The sequence below is a fragment of the Oncorhynchus gorbuscha genome, linkage group LG04, assembly GCF_021184085.1.
Source record: "Oncorhynchus gorbuscha isolate QuinsamMale2020 ecotype Even-year linkage group LG04, OgorEven_v1.0, whole genome shotgun sequence".
NCBI lineage: Eukaryota > Metazoa > Chordata > Actinopteri > Salmoniformes > Salmonidae > Oncorhynchus > Oncorhynchus gorbuscha.
The window spans coordinates 43886925-43899750 of record NC_060176.1 but is presented as its reverse complement, the minus strand read 5'-3'; the positions used below and the strand labels follow the sequence as shown (position 1 = coordinate 43899750).

The following is a 12826-nucleotide window of genomic DNA, read 5'->3' as shown; positions in this document are numbered from 1 at the left end:
CACACACACACACACACACACACACACACACACACACACACACACACACACACACACACACACACACACACACACACACACACACACACACACACACCTTTTCTACATTAAATGTATTCTCTTTTTTTGCCCCTCCTTTGCATTCCTCCCTTTGTCAATCTTTCTTATCCACAACAAACTGTTGGTAAGGAAATACCAGGAGAACTTTTGCCCTACCAGAAAGTTCTCCATTTCAAACACAGGGAGTATTTAACCATTGTTTGGTCTGAGAGAATCCCATTCAAAGCCTCAAGTCAAGCAACTACAGCCTATAAACTGACAGTAAATTAATGTGGATACTCTCTCTCTTACTGTACCTCTATCTGTCCTGTTTCTGTCTTGCTCTCCTCACCTCACTACTCCTCCATTTTGTGAGAGCTAACAGTTCGGTCCCTCCATCTTGAAGGGTCTCTGAGAGGCGTGATCCAGTCATAAAACCCCTCATTTCTCTCTCTCTCTATCTGTCTGTGTGAGCGGTTCACGTGAGCTTCGTGTGTAGGGGAGAGATAGAGGATAGGTTACCCACTCTAGTGGGAAAATGCTCTCAACACCGAACTATTGGGGCTATTGTTAGTCTCAGCCCTGACCCAATCATGAGATCAACCAGTGTGTGTGTGTGTGGTGCCACCCTCAGCGCCCCTCTCCAAGGGTAGGGAGTTCCCAGGCAGGGAGATCACCTTTTCCCCTCCCGATAACGCACACGCACGCACACAGCACCACTTAGTGAGGTAATGTGTTTGGTCTTGCTTGTCTGTTTCATACTCCTCCACATCCATCCTTCCATTCAACCTATCAAAACCCTCCACAACTCCTACTCAGAAATACACTGACAAACACTTACTAACACTACTCAGAGTGGCATGAAGAGCAATGGCCATTTAAGAGAGGCTTGGTTTAAACCCTCTGTTTTCTCCCCCATATTTTCATGCTTATGTCTCCGCCCCTCTCCAAAGTGGTTACTCCAACCATGAAGCCCCCCCCCCAGCCTTGTCTAATGGTGTGTTTCTGCCTCATCAGCCTCAAACGCCTGGTTCTGGATTAGGAGAACCATCATCATTATCATTCTTGCTGGAGGATGACTTGCTGTTTTGGAGGTCAGTGAAATGGGATTTGATATCCACTGATCTCAAACATACAGACTGGCGTGTTCACACACAGTGGCACATTGAATACCCCATTGTAAGAAGACATGTCTCCCTACGTCAGATGGGAGCGCCCAGAGCAATAACCACACTAACATAAGATAGTGATAATATTGTAACATATGACACCGGGAATGGAACCCACAACCCACAACCTAAAGCCATGCTTTACCAACTGAAACATGTCCAGTAATAGAACAGTAGCTGAGTGTAATAACACTCCGAAAACCTTCCTGCTATTACAGACAGACGGACGGACGGAGAGAGACAGACAAGAATCCTGTGATCGTTCATAACTTCCATGGCAACGACACTGGATACCACACTAAGCAACCTGTGTGTGTGTGTGTGTGTGTGTGTGTGTGTGTGTGTGTGTGTGTGTGTGTGTGTGTGTGTGTGTGTGTGTGTGTGTGTGTGTGTGTGTGTGTGTGTGTGTGTGTGTGTGTGTGTGTGTGTGTGTGTGTCAGGGACACCGAGAGCTTCTTTATCTTTGACCTTTTCTCTCTACCTCTCCACCCCTCTCTCTCAATCTTTTTCTCCCCCTTAAAACACCTCTTCTGTCATAGCTCGTTGAGAGAGAGAGAATCACTGCTATCGTGGCATCCACATAGTTCTGACGCTTAAATCATGTGGTTGTTATCAACGTTACTGCTACCAACATCTCCCGAAATATCCGTATAGGTACAAAGTCACATTGGCATTTCAATGAGCTGTATGTCTCTTCCCTGCTGTCCATATCCCTCCCTCCTTTACAGCAATTTGAGTGTGTGTGTCTCAGAATGCTAGTTCAGTTACAATGCATTATGGGTGATGGAGATGTGGAATCACTGTGACATTATAAAACCCAACAGTGATTTCTCAGAGGCCATTCAACCGCGTGTGTGTGTGCGTGCATGTGTGTGTGTTTGTGTGTGACAGACCATTCAGTCGCTCCATTGAATTTTATTTCTGTCTGACCGCAGACTCGTAAAAGCTCTCTGGCACCAGCGGCTAAACGCCTCAGCCCCCCCCCCGCCTCAGGTACTAGAGTTACTCTTTCTCCATTTTTCCTTTTCCCCATTTCTAGCTTTATTGTTAGTCAATCTCTTTTGACTACCCCTCCGACCTCCATCCCTCCCCTCCTCCTTCCCTCCCCACCCTCTCATTTATCTGGCCCCTCTCAGCAAGATTTCCCCCCACATAGGGAGAGGTGACTTTATTGAATTATAGATCATATGTAAGCAGGATGCCTCTCACTGTGTGTGTGTGTGTGTGTGTGTGTGTGTGTGTGTGTGTGTGTGTGTGTGTGTGTGTGTGTGTGTGTGTGTGTGTGTGTGTGTGTGTGTGTGTGTGTGTGTGTGTGTGTGTGTGTGTGTGTGTGTGTGTGTGTGTGTGTGTGTGTGTTCGCGCATTCCCCCTCTTCAAAGGGGGGGACACTCTTGACCCAAACTGCTACAGACCTAAATATCTATCCTACCATGCCTTTCTAAGGTCTTCGAAAGCCAAGTCAACAAACAGATTACCGACCATTTCGAATCTCACCATACCTTCTCTGCTATGCAATCTGGTTTCAGAGCTGGTCATGGGAGCTCAGCCATGCTCAAGGTCCTAAACGATATCTTAACCGCCATAGATAAGAAACATTACTGTGCAGCCCTATTCATTGATCTGGCTAAGGCTTTCGACTCTGTCAATCACCACATCCTCATCGGCAGACTCGACAGCCTTGGTTTCTCAAATGATTGCCTCGCCTGGTTCACCAACTACTTCTCTGATTTAAAAAAAATATGTTTTATTTATTTCACCTTTATTTAACCAGGTAGGCTAGTTGAGAACAAGTTCTCATTTGTATGTTTGTTTTACTCCATGTGCAACTCTGTGTTGTTGTATGTGTCGAACTGCTTTGCTTTATCTTGGCCAGGTCGCAGTTGTAAATGAGAACTTGTTCTCAACTTGCCTACCTGGTAAAATAAAGGTGAAATATATATATATTTTTTTTAATTCATACAATTCATTGAATGATTGGGCAAACAGTGAACAACAAGAGGGAAAGGTTCTTCTTAGTGAGTCACGTGTTTCTCTGTTGGACTTTCAGCCCGGGGAACCAGAGCCGACTCTCTGTTGGACTTTCAGCCCGGGGAACCAGAGCCGACTCTCTGTTGGACTTTCAGCCCGGGGAACCAGAGCCGACTCTCTGTTGGACTTTCAGCCCGGGGAACCAGAGCCGACTCTCTGTTGGACTTTCAGCCCGGGGAACCAGAGCCGACTCTCTGTTGGACTTTCAGCCCGGGGAACCAGAGCCGACTCTCTGTTGGACTTTCAGCCTGGGGAACCAGAGCCGACTCTCTGTTGGACTTTCAGCCTGGGGAACCAGAGCCGACTCTCTGTTGGACTTTCAGCCCGGGGAACCAGAGCCGACTCTCTGTTGGACTTTCAGCCCGGGGAACCAGAGCCGACTCTCTGTGCTGATATCAATCTGTGCTGATGACATCACAGCTGGGTCACCTTAGAGATAGCGGATGCCTTAGAGTGATGCCCCTCATGTTTGTGATATCACTCTCTGTTCCCCTCTCCTCCGGGATGGTCTGCTTTTATCACAATCATAACATGCTCTGGGATTGAGCTGCTTAAATGCGGCGCGCATGTGTGTATGTGTGTGTCTGACATTTTATCTTGATTAGAAGGATAAACCCCCCAACACAGCTTGCAGTGTATGCTAAGCCTGATTGTGAGAAGCACACACAAAGTGTCTCATCCGCAGACAAGGCTGCTGATTTATCTAGCAGGGAGGGACAGACAAGAAGGGCCTAGCAAAGAGACGCCTGCTATCACTATGGGACATTCACGACACTTACCATACACTGTCAATCCACTCCATAGACACATCGTCATCGCTCCTCTTTCACCCCAGCTGCCAAACTAACCCTGATTCAGATGACCATCCTACCCATGCTAGATTACGGAGACATCATTTATAGATTGGCAGGTAAGGGTGCTCTCGAGCGGCTAGATGTTCTTTACCATTTGCCACCAATGCTCCTTATAGGACACATCACTGCACTCAATAGTCCTCTGTACACTGGTCATCTCTGTATACCCGTCGCAAAGACCCACTGGTTGATGATTATTTAGAAAACCCTCTTAGGCCTCACACCCCCCCCCCCCTCCCCTATCTGAGATATCTACCGCAACCCTCATCCTCCACATACAACAACAGTTCTGCCAGTTATATTCTGTTCAAGGTCCCCAAAGCACACACATCTCTGGGTCGATCCTCTTTTCAGTTCGCTGCAGCTAGCGACTGGAACGAGCTGCAACAAACACTCAAACTGGACAGTTTATCTCAATCTCTCCATTCATAGACTCAATCATGGACACTTACTGACAGTTGTGGCTGCTTCGCGTGATGTACTGTTGTCTCTACCTTCTTGCCCTTTGTGCTGTTGACTGTGCCCAATAATGTTTGTACCATGTGTTGCGCTGCTACCATGTTGTGTTGCTACCATGTTGTTGTCATGTTGTATTGCTACCATGCTATGTTGTCATCTTATAGGTCTCTCTTTATGTAGTGTTGTGTTGTCTCTCTTGTCGTGATGTGTGTTTTGTCCTATATTCATATATATTCTTTAATAAAGGTTCAATAAAAATAAATAAAATAGGCATCACCCCACAGCATCACACCACCATGTGTGTGTGTATCATGCGTGTTTCATGTGTGTTTCATGCGTGTTTCATGCGTGTTTGTGTGATCAGTGTGACCCTTTGACGGTATATATGAATGGACAAAGCCATTGACCACGTCACACCATCATTCTTATGTGACGCCTCAATAGCGCTTTGAAACCAAATGAAGTCGGTTAAGATGGCGTCTCATGGAGACATAACATGCGCCGTTTGAGATACTCCAGGAAGTGACATTGCAGCCTACAGTAGCTCAGTGCTACATCCGCTTGTTTAAAATCAAAAATAAAATTAGATTTATTGCTCACATACACATGGTTAGCAGATGTTAATGCGAGCGTAGCGAAATGCTTGTGCTTCTAGTTCCGACAGTGCAGTAATATCTAACAAGTCATCTAACAATTCCCCAACAACTACCTAATAAACACAAATCTAAAGGGGCGAATGAGAATAAGTACATGTAAGTATATGGATGAGCGATGGCTGATTGGCATAGGCAAGGTGGAATAGATGGTATAAAATACAGTATATACATGTGATATGAGTAATGCAAGATATATAAACATTATTAAAGTGGTATTATTTAGAGTGGCATTGTTAACGTGACCAGTGATCCATTTATTAAAGTGGCCAGTGATCCATTTATTAAAGTGGCCAGTGATTGGGTCTCAATGTAGGCAGCAGCCTCTCTGTGCTAGTGATGGCTGTTTAGCAGTCTGATGGCCTTGAGATAGAAGCTGTTTTTCACTCTCTCTGTCCCAGCTTTGATTCACCTGTACTGACCACGCCTTCTGGATGATAGCGGTGTGAACAGGCAGTGGCTCGGGTGGTTGTTGTCCTTGGTGATGTATTTGGTCTTCCTGGGACATCGGGTGCTGTAGGTGTCATGGAGGGCAGGTAGTTTGCCCCGGAGAGCCTTGCGGTTGAGGAGGGTATGCAGTTGCCGTACAAGGCTGTACCCGCAGGGATGCTCTCGATAGTGCATCTGTAAAAGTTTGTTAGGGTTTTGGGTGACAAGCCAAATTTCTTCAGCCTCCCGAGGTTGAAGGGCAGCTGTTGCACCTTCTTCACCACACTGTCTGTGTGGGTGGACCATTTCAGATTGTCTGTGATGTGTACGCCGAGGAACTTAAAACTACTAAACCATTTACTAAAACTATTTATGCTTCCCATTCGAGACAGTTTGAGCAGTTTGTGCATATATTATGACAACATTTTGTGACGTGTCTGTTGTTGTTGTTGGTATCTTAAAATGGATTTGTTCTATTTTGAGGAAGTGTATACTGGCTACAGCGTCTGAAAATGGACAAACAGTACTATTGGTGCTTTTTTCTCGTTTTTCAAGCGAAGGTTTTTTGAGGGAATATGAGAGCACACTCGTTTGGCTCACCTAGCCGAGTTCCGATAGGCGCCAGCCGAACCGAAGCATGCGGATCCTTAACTCAAGTTGAATGCCGACCGGGGTACTGTAGATTTACATTAGCAACTAAATGATCCTCATAACTTCACATGTACGCAATGTTTTAATAATTGTTTCAAGGACATCTGGTGTATTAGAAGAAATTGTTGGTACCATGATTGTCTTTACATTTTTTACAAGAAAGATTGACCACAAAGATTGACATTTTTCCATTCTCTATAATTGGGGATCCGGTTTTCTGCAAACAATGCCTGCAGTACCGCTGTCGGACTTGATCGTCCGTGGCTTCAATCAGAGGGGGCAGTCGTTCTACCCTGGAGTGGCCTCAGGACCAGGTTCCCCGCACAACTGTTCTGGGAGGTACCCCCAGAGCCTCACCCATTCTCTCACCTCTCAACCCCCTGTGACCTAACGCTGCTCTGTGATTGGCTAGAGCCTCCTAGGCCCACTGCCTGATTGGAGAAGAGCTACTGCGGCCCACCCTGTATAACACACAGCAGCTGAGAACACACACACACACACAAACACATACGAAAACACACATATGTGAACACTAGCTTCTGAAGTGTGTCTGCACCAGCTTTAATGTTCAGACTTGTAACCTTAACTGCAAGCAAAGCCTTTCAAACTACTGCCATTGGCCTACTGATACGTTTTCAGTTTTCAGCTTCGGGGCAATTTCACAATTGTCCTTCTCACAAACCCTTTTCAAACCTCACATCCACACACACACACACACAGTCACACGTGCGCGCAAACCTGTGTAAGTTTCAATAATTTCTGCCACTCAGTGCCTCGCCACAAACCACAGTCTGCATAACGTCTCCGCTGTGAAAGGCTCCCTCTCCTCCTTTCCTCCCTCTCTCCTCCTCTCTTCCCAGTGGAGAAACAAACCGGTCGGTCTTCAAAATACAGGCACGTCTACGCGCAAGTATACAGAGATGCCTTTGACGTGGACCAGAACAAAAGAGCCGCTGTGTGTGTGTGCGAGAGAGAGAGAGAGAGAGAGAGAGAGAGAGAGAGAGAGAGAGAGAGAGAGAGAGAGAGAGAGAGAGAGAGAGAGAGAGAGAGAGAGAGAGAGAGAGAGAGAGAGAGAGAGAGAGAGAGAGAGAGAGAGAGAGAGAGAGAGAGAGAGAGGAGAATGGGCCCAGTGGTGACAAATACAAACATCTGGAGGTTAGCTTAGACAAAGAGAAGTATGAGGAAGACAAGAGAAGGAGGGGAGGAAGAAAGGAGAGTATTCAGAGCTACGCACAAGGCTCAGAAAGCACCTACCCACAGGTGCCCACAAACATACACACACACTCAATGTATGGAACGTGTGCGCTATATAGGATAATAATAGCAAAGCTTCAAGGTTTAATTTCCTCCAGCCATTTGTACTGGCTTAATCTTGACTGCAAGGTAGACCCGTGGAAGGGTGGTGTCTAAACATTATCCCTGTGAAATACAGTGACCGCCCAGCAGAAGGATACTATGGCTGTGGAGGGTGACTAAATATTATCTCAGCTACAAACGGTTCCTGGTTAAAAAAGTCATCAGGGCTATTTGGAGACGGACAAATAGTCAGTGAGGGTTCACATACATGCGGGGGCACACACACACACACACACACACACACACACACACACACACACACACACACACACACACACACACACACACACACACACACACACACACACACACACACACACACACACACACACACACACACACACACACACACACACACACACACACACAAAACACACAAAGTAACTTGGTCACTCAACATAAAATTGGCATGTTATCTTGTAATTTGACCTTGTCGTATGAGGGTTGTGTTTCAATAACACACAAAGGCATGGAAACTAAGTCCATTTGTAAATTGAAAAGGGAATTCATTGAGCTAAGAAGCTGGAGGTTAGCCACATGTTTAGAACAATAGGGGTGAAAGACACATACACTGATACGACCCCTACCCTGTAGAGATATGATCTGTCCCTATTGAAAGAAAGGCAGAGAGAGAGAGAGAGAGAGAGAGAGAGAGAGAGAGAGAGTAAGCAAGAAAAAGACAGAGTAAGAAAGAGGGAGAGAACTGCTTGCGTGTGTGCGTGCGGTGTGTGTGGTGTGTGTGCGTGGGGTGTGTGTGCCTCCTGTTTGAACCCTGGCGTTTGGATTCATGTGTCTGAGCTGACGGAGGTATGTGTTCTGTGTGTGTGTGTGTGTGTGTGTGTGTGTGTGTGTGTGTGTGTGTGTGTGTGTGTGTGTGTGTGTGTGTGTGTGTGTGTGTGTGTGTGTGTGTGTGTGTGTGTGTGTGTGTGTGTGTGTGTGTGTGTGTGTGTGTGTGTGAGAGAGAGAGAGAGAGAGAGAGAGAGAGAGAAAGAAAGACAGACAGACTAAGCCCAGATATCTGCTCACATCAAGAAAGTCACGCGCCACTGAGAGACATTCTCAAAACACCCACACGACTGGGAGACAGGAACAGAGGACATCGAGAGGACAAGTTTGTCAGTTCACAATTCATAGAACACTACAGACTGAAAGTATTAGCTTGTTGATCATACTGACTGCTGTTAAACCCCCCCCTCTCCACAATTCTACTCCAAACCTGCCATCATCAATGACAGAAAATCTAGGATGAGATCGTCTTCAATAATGGGTAATTATAACCAGGAAGTGTGAGCCCAGTCTAATAGGTATGTGAGGGTGGCTAGGGGATGATCCGGAGGAGTGGCTCGGGCCACACAGTCTGGAAGATGGACAATTTAGCATTTTTCAAACACCTGAAACAGCTTTTCCTGCAATCGAGAGCCATAATCATTATGCTTAATTCAATCTAAAAAAACATGTATATTTTTCTAAATATCTAAGAATAACACTTTAGCTGTCCTGACCGGTGGGCCTTTTTTTTAAATGAAACTAAATATGCTTTTATGCATCTTTGCTCAAATCTGGGCAAAAGATTGAAAGGAATGTGAGTCTTATTCAGTACATTTAGTTATTGCTTGCTTTTCTAAAGTCTACCAACCTTGCCAGCAGGTATGCCAGCTAACATAGTTAGCCAAGCTAACTACTTTAACTTGATTGATAGCCTGAAATGGCTTCTTGGTAGCTAGTTATGAGGTTAGGAACCTATCTGCACTAGCTAAAAGCCAACTTCATGAAATTGCTATGTGGCTAGTAGTATTACAGAGAAACAAAAAAAAATCTGAGGGGGGCACGTTCCCCTGTTCCCCCTATGGGCATGACGCCTCTGTGCTGAGGCCCAGAGAGAAGACCAGGTAGAACTGGACTCTGATACATCATCATCAGCTCAATTCAATTTGGATGAAGACGCCATTTCCTCTATTCGTCTATATCCACCAGAGAAGTGATCCACACAGACAGAGGTTTCTCATAGCATAACATCATAATGGCACACAACCACAGCCAATTTAGCAGAGGAAAAGAACACATGATATTCTGACGGAAAAAGCACAGCCCGGCGTTCAATTCAGACTTGGATTCTATGACGTCTGGCATAATGGGTCGTGGTTTGGAATGTGCGTGTCTGTGTGCGCGTGTTTGGTTTGCTTCCAGTTTTCCAGCCTGTCTTTGACTAGAGAGCACCTGACCACAGAGGAAGCTGGGAAATGGGGTGTCCCATGTTTGATCTCTGTGTGTGGTATGTATCAATCTGGACTGTGTCCCAAACCGCGCTGTATATACCCTTTATAGCGCACTACTTTTGACCAGAACCATATGGGCCCTGCTATATCAACAAGATCTCACACTTTTACCTATTTGACTTCAGATTCCGACGTTTCTCCAAACATTACACTTGGAAGTTAATCCAAATGTCAAATTTCGACGGTTAAGTTTAGGAGAGGGTTACAACAGTAGTAACTTGACAGTTAAGTTTAGGCATTCATTCTAAATGGTAAGTTAAGGGTCACGGTTTGGGATAGGGTAACAAAAAAAAGAGAGAAAAAAAACAGTGGGATTGAACACGTGACCCTCGGAGAGCCAGAGCTTGCGGCTGACGCCCATCCCACTCAGATAGTAGAATTCACAAGGCACAATTTCAAAATGTGGTTGTGCATCAACAGTTTATCTCGTATTATGTAAGTCACAGAGAGTCACTCAATTGCCCATGTCAGCAAAAACATTTCAGATTGTAAGTTAGTCTTGCGTCCAGCTATCTAAACTTGTAGTAATCGTGGTTGAATTACCGACCGGGGGGACCCATTGATTTTGGTTGTCACTCTCACTCTGATAGACTGGGGGGCCCCCATTGATTTTGGTTGTCACTCTCACTCTGATAGACTGGGGGGCCCCCATTGATTTTGGTTGTCACTCTCACTCTGATAGACTGGGGGGCCCCCATTGATTTTGGTTGTCACTCTCACTCTGATAGACTGGGGGGCCCCCATCGATTTTGGTTGTCACTCTCACTCTGATATCATATTCAAAACTGCAAACATTCCACTCTACCCTATGGCAAAAAGCAGTAGAATTGCATGAAGTTTGTTTTAAAATTGCTCCATTTTATCTCTGCCCCATGGCAAAATGTGTAGATTTGCGGCAAACTTGCTTTAAAACTGCAACATTTTCTCTTGGCAAAACGTGTAGAACTGCCGGAAATGAACTGTAAACATTACATTTTGCTTAGGGCCCCCAAAAGGCGAGGGCCGGCTCTGACAGCATGTGTGCGTATGGATGTGGGTACGCAGACCCGCGAACCACTGCAGTCCCCCATGATGAGTTCAGATTTTGTGGCCTCTGCCTCCATCAAAGTTCCCTGAGTTAGACTGCCTGAGTTAGACTGCCTGAGTTAGACTGCCTGAGTTAGACTGCCTGAGTTAGACTGCCTGAGTGCCAGCACATGCACACACAGATACACACACACTCAGATCTCAAAGACATGTAGTTATTGGATTAATGTGCGGGAAGCATAATCCCTGGCGTCTATGAACCCAGTAACATAAAGCTCTCATTACTCTGTGTGTGTGTGTGTGTGTGTTTATACAACAGGTGGGTCTAATCCTGGATGCGGATTGGTTAAAACCGCATTCCAGTCTGTGTCTAGTCCACAAGTTACCACCGGCTAAAGCTATGACCTTAAAATGCATATTTACTCTGTTCCATCTGACTGCGCAATCCACTGTCTCATCAGCCCAGGCAGGGAAGTTATAAACTTGATCTCCGCTATAAAAAGCCATTTTTTTAGACAAACATCATTTTCAACAGCGGAGATTTGTAAAAACCCTACTGTCTGTCTCTCCGACATTTGCAACATGGTTTCAATATTCAAATTCGATGTCCAGCTGTCCCATAGTGATGAACATGTCGGGATTCGGGACGAGAGAGAGGCAGGCAGCGTTTCTCCCCCAGTCGAAATCATGAATCAGCTGGCATCATTTTTATGGACATATTACAAAGACAAGTCATTGAAAAAAGGCCAAATGAAACTAAGTGCAGCTAGTTTGCAGTCATTCCAGCTTCAGTTTAAAGTTATTGTGTTAGCTGTGTTGTTGTCTAGCTCCTCTGAACCACCGTGTCCTAACGAGAGAGCACATTTTCTATGCCAGGAGAAATCATGCCTCATTAGCTCATTGTTATGTGTCCAAAGAAATGTCACTAGAAAACAGCTTAAACAAATGCAACTACTGTTGTTATTGTCTGCACTGTTTGACGTGACTGCAAGTTAGCCACAGTTGGCTAGCTAGCAACAAGGGATAAGAACGTTGCCAGCCAGTATGGCAATAGAACATTTAGAACGAGCGACTGGGTCGCGTCCATAGCTACAGAACAAAAAGACTGAACGACTTGGTCGCGTCTCTGGCAACCGAACCTATAGAACGAACGACCAGCCGGCTTGGGTAGCAACCCTAGATTTGTTTCGGGACTATATCTTGTGGAAGGATGAAATAGTATGAATAAATTCATCAAAATAATATTATTTTTTAAATGAAAATATGTCAATCATTGTTTGAATATGTTGGTAACCCGTTGTATAAAAGTGATAATGTCCTTGAAGCCGGTGGCGGATATATTGGCATGGTTTGCCCGGCCCGAGACGAACACACCTGTGCAAATATATCCTCCAAACACCGGGCATCTCTGGCATTATCACTTAAGTATATCAGGGTTGGCCTCAATTTAGAATTTTGGAAAAGACTCCAAAATTTGAAAAAAAAAGGAAATTAGAATTAAATTGGCCACACACAGGAAGTAGAATTTAATTCAGTGCCATTAAAATAAATCCCACTCAGTTATAGAACATGAATTTCATTGAATCTGACAGATTACACTTCCACATACCAAATAATATATCCCTTTTCTCTGGAAACAATGTTCATATACTCTTTTGACCTTAGAATAGAATGCTTAGAATAGCCAATTATATTTCCATCAACCCTTTAATTTGTTTGGCTTCTTTTTGAATGGCTCAGGGTTCACCTGAGGGTTAAACTAATGCATGTATTTAATATCCTTTTTTATGTTTTATGTCCAAAACGGATATTTGCATAGACTACACCTAATATAGAATAGAAGGCATTTGTATTTCATTTAATTTCAATTAATTCCATTGTATTTC

At 44.9% G+C, this 12826-nt stretch overlaps 1 protein-coding gene across 3 annotated transcripts in view; it reads right to left on the bottom strand.

Moving 5' to 3' along the window:
* Positions 1–12826, bottom strand: part of LOC124034121 (aminopeptidase O (putative)) — a 122524-nt gene that overhangs the window by 20085 nt on the left and 89613 nt on the right. The gene's annotated exons all lie outside the window — the stretch shown is intronic.